This window comes from Cryptotermes secundus, unplaced genomic scaffold (assembly GCF_002891405.2).
Source record: "Cryptotermes secundus unplaced genomic scaffold, Csec_1.0 scaffold682, whole genome shotgun sequence".
NCBI lineage: Eukaryota > Metazoa > Arthropoda > Insecta > Blattodea > Kalotermitidae > Cryptotermes > Cryptotermes secundus.
This window is the reverse complement of record NW_019730110.1, coordinates 442,709-462,582: the sequence shown is the minus strand read 5'-3', so window position 1 is coordinate 462,582 and position 19,874 is coordinate 442,709. Positions and strand designations below refer to the sequence as shown.

At 41.1% G+C, this 19,874-nt stretch overlaps 1 protein-coding gene across 2 annotated transcripts in view; it reads right to left on the bottom strand.

Moving 5' to 3' along the window:
• Positions 1-17,550, bottom strand: part of LOC111866207 (blood vessel epicardial substance-A) — a 60,674-nt gene extending 43,124 nt beyond the window's left edge. For both annotated transcript variants that reach the window (XM_023854941.2, XM_023854942.2), the window contains exon 1: positions 17,315-17,550. The gene's annotated coding sequence lies outside the window, so the exon portion shown is untranslated. The remainder of the gene's footprint in view (positions 1-17,314) is intronic.
• Between the last annotated feature and the right edge of the window lie 2,324 nt (positions 17,551-19,874).

The window sequence follows — 19,874 nt, the reverse complement described above, 5'->3', positions numbered from 1 at the left end:
GATCCCCCTCTAGTGGGGATATTGATCTGGTTCCAAACGGAGTTTAATCCTGTGACGTAGTCTCCAGAACTTCCAAGAGGCTTACAAGTGCTCTAACCTGATACTGATCGTGACGGAGAAAGTCTTGCGCCACTCAGGAGATTTCCTCTCGCGGTTGAGAGGATTTATTTCTCTCTCTCTCTCTCTCTCTCTCTCTCAATTTTCACTCTTCTATTACTGAACTACAGAACTGGATCCCCACCTCATCCAGTTTAATCTCGTAATATTAATAAAACATTTCAGTCTCAATCTTACAAGGGTCTGACTCCCACGAGATATCAGATTGACGTGTGGCCTATTGGATGTGAGTCATGTTTCCAGCCCTCCAGGCTCCATCATCAGATAATGGAATTACCTTTAGTCAACTAACCAAAAACTCCTGCAAGAGGAACACAACGTATAAAAGACACGAGCTCCTGGGTTCTAACGATGTGTAGTTCGAGGAAGGTACGGCGTTTCGGAGGAATATATCACCTCCATCTTCTTATCGTTTTTGAACCCTATCTCTAACAAGTTCTCGTCAGTTCACAGATACCTATTCACGAGCTACGAGGGAGAGTCAGTAAATAGGTCACAAATAGATATGATATTCGAACCTGGAAAAAATATTAATTTCTCGGCATTTTCTCCAGCAACATTGATACACTTGTCCCATCGCTTGACCAGTACGTCGAAGCCCGCAGCATAGAAGTCTTTTGACTGTTGTCTCAGCAGTTTCCTCGCCAGATCGGGTATCATCTGCGGCTTTCGAAAGTCCTTCAGAGAATTTCTGGACCCAGCTCTGAACCGCTTTAAGGGGCAAACACTTCCAACCGCGAACAGGCAACATTTATTCATGAAAATCTTTTGCCCACAAACAAGGCACAACAGAACACTATTCTTCGGTAGTTTTATACTGTATTTTGACTTTTCGCAACGAATATTTGTAAGACTGCATCAGTTAATTTAACCAAGTATGGCTTTCTGTTAAAAGGCCTTGATGAAGAGCTTTATTAATTGTACTCTTCTCCAAGTATAATTAGAATGATAAAGGCAAGGAGGATGAGGTGGGCAGGGTATATAACATGAATAAGGGAAAAGATGAATGCATATAGCATATTAGTGGGAAAGCCAGGAGGAGAGAGACCACTGGGAAGACAAAGGCGTAGCTGGACGGATAATTTTAAAATGGATGTTAGAGAGATAGAATGGGATGGTATGGATTGGATTGATTTGCCTCAGGATAGGGACCAGTGGAGGGTTCTTGTGAACATGGTAATGACCCTTCGGGTTCCGTAAATCCTGGGAAGTTCTTGAGTAGCTGCAGAATTGGCGGCTTCTCAAGAAGGCCTCAGCTCTATGAATGAATGAATGAATGAATGAATTTCCTTCTGTTAATCAGCATGCAACAAATCTGATATTAGAGAGTTTTCCTAGAAAACATGGCAATATTCCAATTTTGGTTAAAGTCGGAAAACAATAACAGAAGTTTCACTTTAATCTCTACTTGTGTTTCCTGCTTTCGTTGCAGGGTAACGGAGCGAAAACAATTTTCCGGAAACATTACAGGGGGGAAAAAATGTAGGTTTTTATGCGCAGTATATTCTTCTTGTTAATTCTGCGACTTTCATGGTAAAGTAAAGTAAAGCTATCCCTGTAACAAGCCGTGGAGGCCCATAGGATTGTGAGACATTGAGGCTTCCACATTTTCTCTAGACAATCGGCTCACAGATAGCGGTAAGGTTGTCAGTCCTACACGCCGGCTGCCCTTTACTCCCTAGGAATATTCCTGGTACTCATTTCTGTTAGAAGCTGAGTCGCCCCCAGGGCCATAGTGCGGCTGGAAGGATTAGGTCAATTGAAAAAAATCCACCTCATCGGTACTCGAACCCGCGACCTTCCGGCTTGTAACATAGTGCTTCAACCAACTACGCCACCGCGTGCCCCCTGCGATTTTCTTGGTAATAAAGTAAATATGAGCGGACTCTCCAGATCCGTTATTTTGTGCCGTACATTTCATAACTTGATCTATTCCCCTATCACCTTCCTTTACCTTCAGTTGCCTGTAGAAATAGAATATGCTTTGGAGAAAAGAGGAAAGGCTGATTCGTGTATACAAGGATTCTAGAAATTCTCTGTAGTGTTAGGCCGTGGGTATAAGAATTAGACTCGTCTCTCCTCTTGCTCAGATGTCAAAGGTCCCTTCAGCACATCGATAGAAAATATGAATCAAAAGACTGAAAGAGCAAGGAATAAAATAGCTTTGTTGCTGTAGCTACGGGCGTACACGTGCCACATAATGTACCGTGCTGCACTCTCTCGGAAGCGTCGAGTTGCTGAACACAATAAGCAGACCCGAGTGACAAATTCATCTGTGAAACGAAATATCAGTCAGTTGCCTTTCCGGCTTACGTCTATATTCCAATCAATTGCTAAGCAACTGTTGTGGCCTTGAAAATGCGACGTTGCTAAGGAAACACTTATGAAAAGAAAATATGACAAGTTACAAAATAAAGATGTGTCAAATGATTGCCCTCATTAAAAGCAAATGTTAATTAACAAGAACGAAATTGGAAAAAAATGTTCGCTCCGTAAGGTAGTATACAAAATTTCTGAAGATAGAAAGTATTGTGCCACAACGATTGCGACACAAAAATGTCTTCCTATGTCTTACCGCTACCACAAATTTGTTGTGCCCTGATAGGGGTCAGTGACTGTACTCACACCCTATCGGACGTTCGTAGATAACTCTTAACCTGTGCGGTGGAAAACATGCTGCACTAGGGGGATCCACAAATAACTCGAGTACTCACCAACAACAATAAAGTAATATATAATGAAATAAACACCACTACAACAAACAACCTCTCAGTACACACAAACCCTTCGATTAAACCCCTGGTTTTAAATTCTTACATTTAACTGTCCATAATATGCTAAAATAATTCACCCAATTTTATCCTAAGAACACATTCATCAACCAAAATCATTGAACCAGAATCATATATTGACAACAATCAGTGATCCGAACACAGGCAAGTACTCACGCTCACAAAAGAGGAAGACATCTGACTCCATTGCGTTTCCTTCCTACTACGCGACTGTTCTGAGCTATTCCTAAAATCTGAGTGTTCTCGGCTCCTCCCGTCTGAACCCCTCAAAATTCAACATCACCGAAAGCTGCTCGCTCAAAACCCCTAAAGTCAGCAACTGTGCGGTGGCGAGACTTGCCTCGTTTCGTCCCTTCACTGTCAGCAATTTCTATAGACTGTACAACTGACACCGGATGGCTAAAGAATGTACGGCGTCTCAACTCTGACTTCCGGCGGGTTTCCAACTCGTGGTTCACCGGACGCATTTAAATTTATAAAACTTATAATAATTTTCTAATTAATAAAACGTAAATTTGACCCCTTGTTCGGATAAAGCATACCCATTAATAACCTGGGGCACAACAAAAGAATTCCAGCGACTTCGTCAGATAGTAAAATTGTGGCATTCTCCAACTGAGTTTTCAATCGTAGCAGTTATTGAGGACGTGACAAATAAAGAAGCAAGGTAAAGCTATCCCTATAACAGGCCGTGGAGGTCCACAGGTTTGTGAGACGTTGAGGATCCCAAATTTTCTCTAGAAAGTCGGGCCACAGATGGCGGTGAGGTCAACCTTACGTGCCGGCAGCCCTTTACCCCTCCCACCCAGGAAGATTCCTGGTACTCATTTCTGTTAGAGGCTGAGTCGACCCCAGAGACATAGTGCGGCTGGAAGGATTAGGTCAATCGAAAAATCCAATGAAACATCGTGAATCGAACCCACGACCTCCCGGCTTGTAGCACAGTGCCTCAACCGACTACGCTATTGCGTGCCCCTCGTAATAAATAATATTTAGGTAAATTTGAAATGGAACAAATGTGTTTCGTTTTTCTTGTTTCTTTCCGTGTCTCCAGGAATGTTACCTCTATTATGTCACGAATACGTCGTTTCGAATCCTATCAATTCATCATTCATCTGTAATCCTACCTATTCCATGCTGCTAGATGAGCTACTGATAGCGTTATGATATAGTTTGCAAGAAGGCACTGCTTCAGGTCAGTTGCTTATTCAAATATTGTATCGTGTTGTATCGTATTGTTCTGCAACATAAAGTTTCGCATTTGCTTTGTTCTCACGTGTGTTCCAGGAGATCTCTTGCCTGAGATGAGACTGTCCTTTCTGAGATATTTCTTGGTTTTCCAAAATCTTTCAGACAATTTCCAAGAGAGTTTTTTTTTTAATTCTCTCCCTATTATTTCTTTCCGCGTACTTCCTAATTGCCTGTAAAATTTTATGACGATGGGACATTAGTACAAATATTATGTTTCTGGACATTATCCATTGTCGTGTTTTAATGTAAAACACACAGCGTTTCGGAGACTGGATTCAGTCTCCGTCTTCAGGTGAAACCTACTTAGTTGGGCTTAACTCTATCGATTGGGCCCAAATGAATACGTTTTACCTGAAGACGGAGATAGAATACAGCCCCGAAACGTTGTGTTTTGAAATATAAATAGAACGTTTTTTTCGAAAAAAATGGACGATATTCCAGAAACATAATACAGTGGAACCTCGCTTTACGAGCATAATTCGTTCCAGAATCTTACTCGTAATGCGAAACACTCGTTAAGCGAAACAATTTTTCCCATATAAATTAATGTAAAATACGATAATGCGTTCCATGCCGAAAAAATATTCAAAAAATTTTATGTATAACGTTTATTCAAAGAAAATTATATATACATTGTTAAGAAGCGTGAATCATCTTCATCTTTTCTTCTATGCAGAATGAACCAACCTGGAATGCGAATTCGAGTTGCAGAAAAAAAATCGAAATAATTACTTTCTTATTTATGATACATATCTAATTCTGTTTTACTAGAAAGCTGTCTAGAGACATTTGTTTTTGCCGACGCTTCAAAATTTGGTGAAAATGCGACACAGCATTATCATTAAATAAATTTGTAGCGCGCATAGCCACTGCCTTATTAGGGTGATGCTTCTCAATGTGCGATGCAACAGTTTCCCATGCTTTCAGCATTTCTCTTATTGCACCAGAAGATTGTTGCTTTGCTGTTACCTCCTCCTCCTCCTCTGACAAACTCTCCTCCGCAACTTCTTGCTGTGAAACACAATGCAACTCCAAATCGATGATGTAGACCGACTGTATGTGCTTGCTAGATCAACCACGCTCACACCTCGTTCTCGCTTTTCAATAATTTTACGTTTCATTTCAACGGTTATTTTTATTCTCTTATGGCTGTCTTTTTGCGGCTTTTTCTTCGGGGACATTTTTGCGAGGGTTATTAAACTTTGCACAAAAAATCACAAATAATATGTCTGAACACAAGTTTGGAAAAATGTGTGATCACCAGCGACACTAAGAGCTAGCGGAACGAGTGCTAAACACAGACTGATGTAACAAGCGCACAATCCGGGACTTCCCCTCTCGTCACTCGTTATGCGAAACGTCGCTCGTTAAACGAGTCATTTTTGCTCGTTATGCGAATTACGCGTTATGAGAGGTGCTCGTTAAGCGAGGTTCCACTGTATTTCTTCCTAATTCCGTATTTAGTAATCAACCTCTTATTTGACGCACTAAAGACTGAGCTATTGAAGAATGCCATTAAATAAACTGTAAATGGGACTATACACATCGTAACGCTTCCTTGAAGAGTGAAGCCACTGAAATAAAATTAGGGCACTTATTCCCCGAATTATGTTAGAAGAAGAAGCCGCCCTAATGATGTGCTAACCAGTCACGATACAACTTCTCTGAGGAAGACATTGTGTTGATTATAAAGTTGTTGATCGCTATAGTCATAAAATTCACATAACGACAGCTGAAAACTGTCAGTTGGTACTACACACTCGTAAGAAAACCAGACTAACCCGTGCCGGTTTTCAGAGGTCTTCGTATAGCAGGGTTAAGTATGTTATAAAAACGGGAAACCTCCGCGCTCTAACTGTCAAGATGTTGTTGTAATTATCGCGCCGTATTCTGTATTCACCGAACAGGTTAGTGTAGGGTAATGGTGAGAGGTTTCTCATGGTTTTCCACAGTTCTTCCACGATAGTTCCTCGATTAGGTCACGACCGCTTCCTTCCAAATATTTTCTGATTTATCTGGAACCAGCCTGGAGCTAGATTCTGTCACTACCATGACGAATTCAATCCGCAATCTTAAAGATCAATTTTAATATTATTATCTCATCTGTAGCAGGTCTCCCAAGTGACCCTTTATTGTAACCTTTCCGACTAAAATAATGTATACATTCCTCGTCGTTTCCATGCGTTCTGCATGTCCTGCCGGTCTCATCCTCCTTGGTCTCATCGTTCTGATAAAATTTGGTAAAGAATGAAATTTATGAAGATCATCAATATGCAGTTTTCTTCTGTCCCCTTTACTTCCTCCCTGTCAGCTCTAAGTATCGTAGCATGTAGATATGTTGCTGGGCAACGACGGCGAGATAAGCAAACACAGGGTGTTTCACGACTTTAGAGCATAACTGCAGGAGGTGATTTCCTAGTCTTTGTGATTAAAAAAGTTCATATAAACATGTGTCCGATTTTGGGCCGTTACGGAGTTATGACCGTTTTAAACTCAGAATAGAAGGTAACGATTACTGACAATAGACGGAACAAAATAATAAACCAGCATAATACATGATACATTTAAAGTATGAATGTAAAGTTAACTTCGTGAAATCACCTTTAATTTGAATTTATTGGTGCTTAAAGCTGATTTTCGAAAATGCCACCGCCGGCTGCAACACAGGCTGCCGCTCGGTTGTGAACCGCGCCGGACATACCAACCCACCACCCCTTAGGTACCTCTCAAGTGTCGAGATAACGAGAACTCTCTGTCTGTAGCTGGCTAAAAATAGCGACCTGCCAAATGACAGGCGCGGTTCACACGAGGGCGTGTACGGGAATGAAAAAAAAAACGGTCATAACCGTCCAAAATCGGACACACGTTTATATGAACTTTTTTGATCACAAAGACCTAGGAAATCAGCTCCTGCAGTTATGCCCTAAAGTCGTGAAACACCCTGTATACAAGCTAACATGTTTCCACAGCAACAGTAGAACTACAACAGTGAGGATCAGTGTTTCTGTCAAGATGTTATGAGCGGGGCAAGTTTGGAGCTGCAGTTAGTCAGTGAAGTGTAGTTTGATAAGCTTGTGAGGAGTCAGACAGCTGCAGTCTAGTACTTGTAAGCCGTTTCTGTTAGAAACTGGTATTTGAAGCAATCGAATATTTCGGTAACTCAGAGTAAGGGAAACCCTCGTCGTTGGAAACCGTTGCCAGACAGCGACTGGTGAAAAGACTTAGTACGTGCTGTAATGAACCGAGTGTGTTAATTGGCGATAGCGCTATAGTTACATGTATTTATGATTTGTAAGTTGTCAATAACTCCAATTATCTATCTAAACCCCGTCTATAGTTACTTCTACACATGACAGTAATCTCCGTTGGGTCCTCTTCTCCGACATCCTCAACGTATGATCCTCATTTTTGGCGAAATTCTGCTTCGCGTAAAACATCTGCAGAATTAGGCGTTTGTGTGTTTTAATATTCATGTTCTTAGGTATGAGCTCAGATTTTAAAGAGAATTCTTACCTAAATATTATAACTTCCAAAATATGAATTTAAAATCCTTTTAAAAATACCTGCTGAGAATTAAACTTAGTAATGTTAAAATATAACATTTAACAATTGCATCCATTGTCTTTGGAATGTTTCTTAAGTAGGTGGCTTGAGAACTAGTTCTGTTGCTGTTTATCACAAGCATTGCTAGTACACCCACCGTAAAACTTCTCAGTTGCATGATGAAAACTGTTATACAGAAAATTCTCAGAAGAGACTTATTTAGCATTCAGTTGCAAATACAGGAACAAGCCAGCCAAGGTCTGCTTGTTTGCAATGGAATAGTGTTTCAGTACAATCCAGTAGTTGCTGGTTAAGTTACTCTGTTAACAAACTATAAAACTGTATACATAAGTTTCGTGTAGTTTTAAAGGGCCAGTCGTATAAATTTGTAACGTTATAGAAATGTATACATTTTTAATCACACGAGGTATATTCCCTCGTCATTTTTTTTTCAAAATAGGCAATGTATTTCAGAACATATATATCATTTTCAGATCACTAAATACTTTAATACATTCGTAAACTTTTATAATATTGGATAATACGTGTATACAGGGTGTGTCGTTTAAGACGCATCTCGAACTATAACATTATATGTAATCTAACATTTGACATCAGTATCGTTGTTTTGTTCGATACTTCCTACTACTTCATATTCGACAGGTTCGGAATTTGATTATTGTGTTTACAGTTTTTCGTGATTCCCTCATTCTGGTAGGATAGTGTTCTGCAAGATAGAACCAGGACAATTGTGTTTCAGACACGTTGTACTTTGTAACCCACGCTACCGTACATAGAATCTAGGGAAAAATGAGTGGGTGTCTGTTTGCTGTAGCAAGGATGGTCAGAGTTAAACCAGTAAACGTATCCATCTCAGGACTTAACGACTTAGTGCAACAGCCTGGAAGAAAACGATGAAGTGTTTAATATATTTTTATATAATTTTACTTTAAAACGGAAAATCAAGAAACCAATCGTCAGCTCTTACACACACAAACTACAGGTTTCGTTTTCAGTTTAATTAATTATTGAAAGCGTGAGGCTAAGAGCAGTGTCTTTTATACCATCCAACATTTCATAACAGTAATTAGACGAGCCCTTCACTTGTTCCTTTTCTGACCCGAATGGGTGAATTCACTCTCTCTTGCCCTACTTCTATAAGACACATTTAAATATACAATCCTCCCATGTATACCTAATTGAAGAGCTGTGGGGGTAAAGCATCCCTTTAGTTTTGCTCATGTAATTCCAATAATTAATTGCTTGTAGTTTAAATCATCTTTTAAGAATACCACTTTCGCTGCTGTATCGATTTCTGAAGTTCAGTCAGAAACCCAATACTGAGAAACAATGTTGTGGACTAACATAGATGATGTAATTATTTAATAGGGGTTATCCTCCGTCCCACACACCCTTTTGTAGTATCAGTTGTACATCACGTACTAGAACGCAGAGTAATAAATATCAATATCACTGTTGTATAAGTCGCTGGAGCGTTGATTTCTTTTCTTATTGTAAGTAGGAGTTTTATTATAGCATAATAAAGGTATGTAAGCCGGTCACGGTAGCCCAGCGGTCTAAGGCATGTACTGTCTTCGCTCGCTTGGAAACCGAGATCGTGGGTTCGAATCGCACTCAGGGCATGGATGTTTGTGTGTGTTTTTCTGTGTTTGTGTACAGGTAGAAGCCTTGCGACGAGCTGATCATTCGCCCAAGGAATCCTACCGAATGTGTAAGATCTAGAAAAACCGAAGTGAACGGAGAAGTTCATGGAGGTAGGCCTAGGCCCACTGGGGCTGTAGTGCCAAGGGAAAAAAAAGCTATGTAAAGATGTGGAGGTAAATATCGCGTTTTTTTTATACTTTCGTCTTATTTAAGGGGTCACGCGGATTGGTATGGCTCAGGATAGGGACCAGTTTAGGGCTCTTTTGAATAAGGTAATAAAGCTTCAGATTTCATAAAATATTATTAATTTCTTGAGTAACAGCACAACTGGCGGTTTCTCAAGAAGGGCTCAGTTCCAAGGAGTTAGTTCGTTAGTTGGTCATTGTTTTGGGAGAGGACGACACTGGCGTGCTCTTGTGAACAGTTAATGAACCTTCATTTTGCATAAAAGACTGTGAATTTCTCGGCGATCCGAGTGCCTGTTGGCTTTCTAGAAACGGATCCGCTCCATCAAATCAGTGACGTTCCATGGAAGCCCTTTTAACGAAATTATGTTCATAAAAACTACAAGAGCGTGTGAAGTACAGGAATCTGGAAGGAAGAGACTGTTACCTTTCTGGTACATTCAGTGATTCACTACAGCTACAATTCGCAATGCTGAATACGGCCCTTTGTCTCTTTCTAGGGCAGGAAATGTCTGACAGACAATAGACAAAGCTACCGCCAACGTTCGTACCACGCTCAGGTATGAGAAAGCAAAACATTGATGGGATTGATTTCTCTAACAAAGAACGATTGATGTATTTGTTTGAAGGCTGTGGCAAGTGATTGCGGAATAGAACAATATTCTACACATACCACATATTAATTTTTACATTTGCTCAGCGAGGCTTTACGATTGTCTCTTGCTTTCATGTAGTTAAGTTCCCAAGTGACGAAAATCTTGATTAATTAATTAATTAATAATACTGTAACGTGTCTTGCGTTACTGAATACGCCGTAGAGATCGTTAACTGGTTTATTGAACAATCTACAACTATCGGCTACACTTAATTATCACAATATCTCGGGTTTCTACAGTTTACAAACCCTACAACAAAATCTCTTAACACCGTCTTCACTTGTCTCCACGTACTAATAACGCGGGAGCTATACAAATCTCCCTGAATTACACACTCCAAATATAACTGTACTACAGCGCTCACTAAGTATCGAAAGCACACAATAAGTCTTCCGCTCGCTGACTTCTTAGTTATCGCACACTCGCAGGCTGCTGTGTTTCAACTGATGATCACACTGCTGTGGGTCCGCTTATATAGCCTTGCGCTGTTGCTAGTGTGACGTGGCGGATAGCATAGGACGCCGTTGCTAGCGTGACGTCACCGCTGTTGATTAGCATTGCGTAGTTGCCAGGTTACGGGGCTCGGCTATCTTCGGCTCCGCTCGGCTCTCTTCGGCTCCGCTCGTGACGTCACCGCGCGTTGCGCATTGCGGGGTGATTACTCGCCTATTACCGCGAGCGTTACGTTACCGCTGAGGGGTGGGAGGGGTCAACATGTCACACTGCTCCCTCCTTAAGGCTGTTCGTCCCGAATAGCCTAACGGTGCATCCCCGTTCCTTTTCCTCGGTGGCTGTTCTTGCAGCATCTTCTTTGTGTCCTCCTACTGGTTCTCTTCTCCCCGTTGCTCTGCTCTCCAACCGCCACATCTTCCCCCTTTTTATGGTTGCTCGTCTCGAGCAGCTCCATGATAAGGCGCAAGCCGGTCGAGGTGCACAACTAACATCCTCGACCTAGGGGTCTTCTGGATTCGGTAAACCACGTCATTTATCCGGGTCACTACTTTGTAAGGACCTTCCCATGATGCTTGTAGTTTCGGCGATTTCCCTTTTCTGCGGGTTGGGCGATAGAGCCAGACTCGGTCGCCTTCGTCGTATCCTGCGGAGTTGGCCAGTTTATCGTACCGAGTTTTCATCCGGTCACTGGCAAGCTTCAGGTGTTGCCGGGCATAATTGTGGATGTCGTGCAGATGATCCACTAAGTCTGCTGCATAATCGGTTGTGGGTTGTTCTTTGTCTGGGGGTACTCCAAACAGCAGGTCGCAGGGTAGCCGTAGTTCTCGTCCGAACACTAGACCAGCAGGCGTCAGGCCCGTAGTGTCGTGAGTGGATGCCCTGTAAGCTAGGAGAAAGAGGGGTAACCTCTCATCCCAGTCCCTTTGGTGCGATGAGACGACCTTCCGCAAGTGCTCCTCGATGGTCTTGACGTAGCGTTCCACCATGCCATCCGACTGTGGGTGCAGGGGTGTGGTGCGCGTCTTGCTCACTCCCAGGCGTTGCAACACTTCTTTCAGTAGATGAGACTCGAAGTTACGGCCTTGGTCACTGTGCAACTCTCGAGGTATGCCGAAGCGGCAGAAGAAATTGGCAACCAGAACTTCCGCTATTGTGGAAGCCTCCTGATTTGGGATGGCGTACACTTCCGGCCACTTGGTGAAGTAGTCCATAGCGATCAGTAAGTATCGGTTCCCTTGGTCGCTTCGTGGGAAGGGCCCTGCGATATCAATGGCTACTCTCTCGAAGGGAGCACCGACATGTCACAATACTATCTAAGTAACTATCTCCTGGATCTGTGATCTTGCGAAGCCAATAGTTTGTCAGTCACACAAGAAATTCCCAGTTTTCTCTAAATCCTGAATGTCTATTACCGTGTTCACAAGAGTCCGCTGTTGGTCCATATAAACAAGGTAAACAAAGTGTATACAAAAGTCTGCACAACAATATTCTATATTTAAAACAAAGTAGACAATATTGTATCAACATTTGTTTTTACTGGCGCTACATGTTTCGATCTTTACAGATGCAAATTGTTAGATGTACAATTCAACAACTGAGTCAGGTATCATTGTACGCCTGATGATTATCCAGTATAAGAGTCGAAACATGTAGCGTCAATAAAAACAAATGTTGCTACAATAGTGTCTAATTTGCTTTAAATACAGAATATTGTTGTGTAGACTGCATAGTTTGGTATACATTTTGTGTACCTTGTTTAAAACACACAACAGGATGCATACTATTAAGATTGGTCAATACCTTCAGCCAGACGAATTCAATCCATAACCCCCGTCCCCAGTTCCCTTTATATAAGATCAATTTTTAATATTGTCCATCCATCTAAATCAGGGCCTTCCTAATGGTCCCTCTTTTCTATATTTTCCCACCAAAACTTTGTACGCACTCCTATACTATGCATTCTACATACCCGCCCATATCCTCCCTCTTGGCTTTGTCAGTCTAATAATATTTGACGAGGAGTACAAATTATGAAGATTCTTGTTGCACATTTAGTTACACGGGTGAATGTGAAGTTATACCTTGTTCTTAATCATGTAATTAAGCACTATGACATGAAGGCATACGAGTATGGAGGAGTGGAGGTACAGCTCCATTATTCTTAACCTCAGCAGTAGTGGCAGTCACAAAAAAAAAACTCCGTGGTTTTAGTCCTCAAGCGAACTATACCGACCGAGCCAACGCCGCTTGTCGGCGATGTTAGTGCCAACTTCAGCGGATAGAGTGTGTCGCGTGGTCAGCGCAACGAATTTCTACTGCCGTTAATTTCGGGTTTCTAGACCGGAGCCGCTATTTCCTTGAAATAGTTCCTCAGTTATCCTCACAAGGCTGAATGGACCCCGTTCCAGACCCACTGCTTCTCAGAAAAACTGGTAGTGCCTGGAATGGAACCCGGACCTCTGGATCTGTAGCCATGAACTCTGACCACTAGACCACAGAGGGACATGATATTTTTCGTCCGTACACCTTTCGCTGGTGGGATAATTTACCAGACCCACACTTCATGTTTGAGACTCCAAATATTCTATTACGTTCCAGTATTGGCTCCTCGTACGTAGTGGATCGCGTTAACATTTACCAGTCCCTTAAATCTATTTTGTAAACATTCGGCTGAGAACATCAGAAAACAAATAGCGTCTCAATTGAGTTAGTCGAAGACAGAGAAAGCATCGCTTTTAAAGCTCTTGAACTTATCCATTAAATTATACACAGACTCGTCTAAAGGAAATGAATTGACAGTTTTATGGGTTCCGCGCCTGTGACGACTTCTAAAGTGAAGGCCGGCTTCGAAAACTCTCATTCACTCTACTAAGACGATGGAAGAATCTGGGGATCGCCACCTTATGGCCGTGTATACGCTGACTGTAATTAGCTGTAACTTCTCTGATGTTTTTTATAAAATATTAAAATGGCTTATTAGTTTTAAGTGCGTGTTCTTCCGCGGCGTAGTTGATTGAGGCACTATGCTACAATCAATAGTACAATACTACCTAATCCTTCCAGCCTCAATATGGCCCTGGGGTAGACTCAGCCTCTTACAGAAATGAGTACCAGGAATTAATTAAATAATTTTCCTGGGGAGTAAAGCGCGGCCGGTGCGTAAGGCTGACAACCTTGCCTCCATCTTTGAGCCGATTGTCTAGAAAATGTGGGAGCCTCGACGTCTCACAACCTGTGGGCCTTCACGGCCTGTTACAGGGATAGTTTTACTTTTTTTTTTTAAGTGCGTGTTCTTCTGTGTTATAACGTCGTGTAGTTCAGAGAAAGAGTCAGACGATTCGGAGGTCAATATCCTCTCCGTCTTCATGGTCGAAAAGTAAGATAAGTAATAAACCAGTAGAAACAAGCGCTAAAACCATTCCAGGGTTCTCCTTCCCCCAGTCTGTGCCGCTGTACCAGTATCAGTGTATCAGGTACTACAAACGGAAGTAACAATTTCGATTTTCGGACCGTGTAACAAAATTTACCTCGGTTGCTTTCAGTCTTAGTATAAAACAGTAAACATCTCTGCCCCCTCCTCACGCTCAGTGTCCGTTGCGCATGCGTGTAATGCTGTCGTATCGCTCAATTTCGTTTTGTAACAACGTAGTCAGCCTGCTAATAAGTACGTAGGGTAGACTGACTTTCATCTAGGAATAGCCTTGGCCCTTAGTGCGCAGAAACGGAATATGGAAGAGTGAATAAATGGCGGAGAGAGGGAGACTGACAACAGATGGCAGCAGTTCTGCTGTGTTGTCTGTCGTGCATCCTCTCTTCTCGCGTATGTAGTCAGAACGTTCCAGAATCTTGGTGTACTAGCAGAAAGACGTAAATGTCATGTTCCAGAAACATACGTACATCCGTGAAAACGCGCCATTTTCAGCTCTCAAAATATAAATCTGTGTATACCATTTTCCGCGATAACTGTTTCAGCTCTCAAAATATAAGTCTGTGTATACCATTTTCCGCGATAACTCTTTCGGCTCTCAAATTATAAATCTGTGTATACCATTTTCCGCGATAACTGTTTCAGCTCTCAAAATATAAGTCTGTGTATACCATTTTCCGCGATAACTCTTTCGGCTCTCAAATTATATATATGTGTATACCATTTTCCATGTTCTTTAATATACAAAATTAAGTGCTTGGGGCAAAATTGTCCCTGTGCTAAAATAATTAAGCGCCACGCCACGAAGGCACTAGATGGAGATGAGTGGCCAGTTTCACGCCCCAACCGCTTTTCTTCTGGGAAAAAACGGTACCCATTGGATAGATGGTTGGGTGGGCCCCATAACGGGTCTTGACGACGAGAAGAGAAAAATATCTCACCCCTCTCAGAATCGAACCCCGGGATTACTCTATCGCTGTACCGACTGAGCTATATCGGCTGTCGAATGAAGTGCTTAAAAATTGCTTATGTTCGAAGAGCCTTTGGAACAGATTTCTCGGCTGCTTATACAGTCTAATAGCTATTGTCCTGTTCAGTCATATGTATACTGTCTACCCGCCTTCTACTGTACGGAACATTTTGTTAGTCCATATTGATAAGTTGATAGTAGCTCAGTTGGTCACGAGTTTGCCAAATTACGAAACGATCAAGTGCGTTATAGTGTTGCATTTGAGGTTCTCACAGCGGTGACTACGAGAAGTACAAACTTCTGAGATGTGACGTAGTGTATTCCGGCAAGCTGTAACTGACGCCTGTAGTATGAAATGAATTAGCAATATCACTACGACACAGACTGGAAAATAAGAATTTCCCGGTGAGGGTATGAAGTTCAAGGGTGTCGAAATAGAGAAAAAAGGAAATATTCCCTCCACCTCTCACATAGACTTAACTTTTCTACTCTGAAGATAGAGGCGTTTCGTTCCTCCGAAACGTCGGCGAGCTTCCAGCGGTATTGCATTCCAGAAAATGGTACTGTTCTATGTATATTTTTGTTTATAATATATAGGACCCAATTTAGGCCAAAATTCTGCTTAATTTTCTTGTACTCAGGTATACGTAAGATGTAAAATTATGTTAGTAAAAATATATTCAAGACCATCTACAGAACTATCCATTATTAACGTGTTTTGTTTCAAGCTACAGCCGGTTTCGACCCTACTATTGGGTCTTCCTCAGGTGGTACAATATTTCAAATATTAATTAATGAATTGTCATGCCATATATTTTATTGTACGTGGGTCCGTTTTTCACATTCTTTCATGTATTTTCTATTATCCACTTAGAAATTCATCGCATAGTTGAATAGTAAAATTTATAATATAAATATAATTATGAAATATTGACGTGATAGAAGATTAGAACAAAGTAAAATAAAATTAAAAATAGAAATAACGCATGAGTACAAGGTAAACTACGATAAGCATAGGTGTGCGTGTATGTGGTACGAGTACGTATGTATTGAAACTGGATCCAAAAATCAAAAGATAAAATTATGCTGAACATCATAAGGAAAATTACAAGAAAGAACTAAAAAAAATTAATAATCGTGAATACAATTCATAGGAGCATATTCTCTATAGCTTATCGGTTCTGAAACATAACTTACTTTGGACAGTGTCCATGTTTTTTTTCAAACACGTTTCTCCAACTGGATGTGCTTCCATCATCAGGTGTATGGGAGTACGAACGTCTTCTCTCTTAAACGTGAACACGGAAACAGATCCGGTTTCCAAAACACTGCGCGTGAAACCCTCAACACTATAAACAGTGTTTAAAATAGTGTTTGTTACAACACACTATCGTCAGAAATATTTACACCCATGTTAACTCATGACTTGAGTACATAAATACCGACTCCTAAAACCTTCGTTAAGCGCTTTATTTCCATTTGGGCTATACTTTTAGCAGTTGTTTGTATTTCTCTGTAATTGTTGTAGTTGTTAATCGTATTTGGTTTGTATTCATTGTGGTAGGATGTCCTTATTGTTGTGTTTTGTGTATTGTGTTTTGTTTGAACGTGTTGTCACTTAGTGTAATGTGTGTTACTTGTCTGTTGTGTCCTATTGTGTACTACTGCCAACGGGCTAAAACCCAATTGCAGTATAATAAATAATAAATAATATATATATAATACTTTGCACTTAACAGCAAATTCTCTGTTCATATTGCTAGTAACATTTTCAACAGAATTTCACATGGATGTTTCCCAATATAATTTGAACATGAAGAGTATAGATGGAACGTAGTTAGTCCGATTTAAGTCCACAGACATTTCAAAGGAACACACTGACTCAAATGAATAGAAAATTAAGCATGGAATCAACCTGATTTGCTCCTTAACCGTGAAAATTGAAGCAATACGTTCAAATTTCTACTAGACTACATGGCGTTACAAACGAAAATTATCTTCATGGTTACTTTTGCCAGAACCTCAGATCAAATACTTTTTTAAATAATTCACACGATATATAACACCTTTGAATTGTTACCTTCTATTTCTTGTATCACTCGAAACCAATATTCATGTGTAAAATGACGGTGTGTAGTTGGTATGCAATATAATTTCATGCTATTGATTTTGAATAGAGTCATTGTCAGTATATTCATAAATTAATATAATACATATCCTAAACAAGCTATAGAATTGAAAGTACTGTAACTTACCAGGTGATGTTACGTCATTGTCGTATAAATCACTTGTTGTTCCTCAGAGATGAAGCCAATGTTGTCACAGCATCTTTGGTACTGAAGTATGAAGTTCCGTTTTACAGAACATCTGCTTCAGGTATTACACATAACGAGCTCTGACCATGAACATTTTGGCCTGAGAGTGCATCGCACAAGATGACATCACAAGAGATCTGAAATCTGTGTTGTATAGAGAAGCAATGCCTCTGCTGCTTGTTCTACGCCGACTGAAAACACTGTGTACCCCACCCAGCCATTCACGACGGCGACCGGATCGATAGGAGTGTGCGGGGGTTTGGGGGCAACAACCCCCTCCTGCCCTACACACTTCATCCCTTTACCACTTTCCAAAACGCCATTTTGTGTCGTAAAGAGACAAATACGTAAACAGACGTCGAGTTTAGAAGTATAACTCTTAAACATGTCATAAAGTAAAGTAAAGTGGGTAGCGTTTTCCTGTGTTCACGAAGTCCCGTGTTCGACTCTCGGACCAAGAGGTATTTCGTGGTTTTTGCGAGTCCCTCCAGGCAGACACAATATGATTCTAAATTATTGTCGGCGTCTCTGTGTTTTGTAATCATAGAATCACTATGCACTTCATATTAGACTGCTCCTGTCTCGCTGTATGTCCTTTCCGGTTCACACTCCTTCCTGCAGTTCGATACTCTGTAGTGTGAAATACTGATTACGTAAGCAAATGCATTATAAATAAAATATATTGTGAAATTCTGGGCATCTGTGTCTTGGTTAAGGATAGATCTAACTTTTTATCTCTCATAAAGTATACTCCTCATGTACAGCGTTAGATTTTAAAACATTACACCAGCAGATGTCCAGTACCCAACCAATTACATGCATTGAAGTCTTATTTTTTTTTTCGTCCGTTCATATTATACCCCCTATACGGGTGTCGAGGTCTTTCTTTTGTTCTTTTAAACATTTCACAGTCGATAGGACACCTTGGACGAGTGATTGGCCCGTCGTAAGGCCGCTGCCTAAACACAGGAAAACACAGAAAAACGCATACACATACCAAACATCCATGCCCTGAGTGGGATTCGAACCCACGATCCGGCTTCCGAGCGAGTGAAGACGGTGAATGCCTCAGACCGTTCGGCTACCGTGACCAGCCAGTCTTTATTAAACTCGTAATAGCTACTCAGCTGCTCAAGAAGGTTCCCTCCTTCCATGGAAACCGAAGGCTCATTACCGTGTCCACGAGACCTCTCCGCACGCCCGTCCTGAACCAGTTGAATCCGGCTCACACCCCCACTCTTCTTTAGAACATAAAGCAAGCAGAAGTCAATGTAACACGTGTTATAATAAACACTATTTTAGACCCTGTCTATAGTGTTCAGGGTTTCACGCGCAGTCTTTTGGAAACCGATCTGTTTCCGTGTTCACATTTAAGGAAGGAAACGTTCGTACTCCTATATACCTGATTATGGAAGCAGATCCAGTTGGAGAAACGTGTTAAAAGCCGCCAAGAACGTGGACACTGTCCGAAGTAATTTATGTTACAGAACAATAAATTATCAAGTGTTAGAGTGACTATCGACGGGGTTTTGGATTGGATATTGGATTTATTGATCACAGGCAATTACACCATCATCGCTAATCTCCACAATTCATAAATCACCACAGCAAGAAAGACGCAGCTCCTTAAAGTTACTAGTTGGTATTTAAATATGCCGCTAAAATTTCCTGCTCCTCCTTGATAATATATCATCCGATTCGGCACTAAACTTATGCAGTCCAGAAATAGTCAACCAGCAAACACATTAAGTAATTCGTATGGCAGGATCTAGAAGAATCTCGGTGTGAACAGCCTACTCTTTGCAAGCGCGAAACAGTAACCCAATTATAGGGGATCAGGTTTGAGTTGTTCTTAATCCAGAGGAGATGGAGAGGTGTTTGAGTCGTTCTTAATCCAGAGGAGATGGAGAGATGTTTAAGCTGTTCTTAATCCAGACGAAATGGAGAGGTAATTTCATATGCTCGGAAGAATTAGGGGGCTGGATATTTGGATAGAAGGTAGCATCATAATCAACAGAAATACATAAACAGTAAACTGCCATGAACCTGTGATTTTGGAAATATCACAGTATCAGTTGTTACTCCCTTATTAATTGCCTTCACACGCATGGGGCCTCACCTCTCATTCACAATGAGTGCTGCCTTGTTCATAACTACCTCTGGGAAAAGACCGCAAACGAGCGATTGATTTTATCGGCCTAATTGAAACCGCGAACATTTTGATTTATAGTATGACGTCTCACTTGGGTATTCATGTATGTTTCCAAAACCATGCAACACTTCATTCTCACACATTATGTTTCTGGACATTATCCATCGTTTGGAAATATGGATTACCTCTCTCGATTGAGCCCAACTGAGTAGGTTTGACCTGAAGAAGGAGAGAGAATCTGGTCTCCGAAACGTTGTGTTTAAAAAAATGGAAGGTGTTCTAAATTAAAACAGGACGATGGATAATGTCCAGAAATGTAGTATTTATATGAATGTACCGTCATCATAA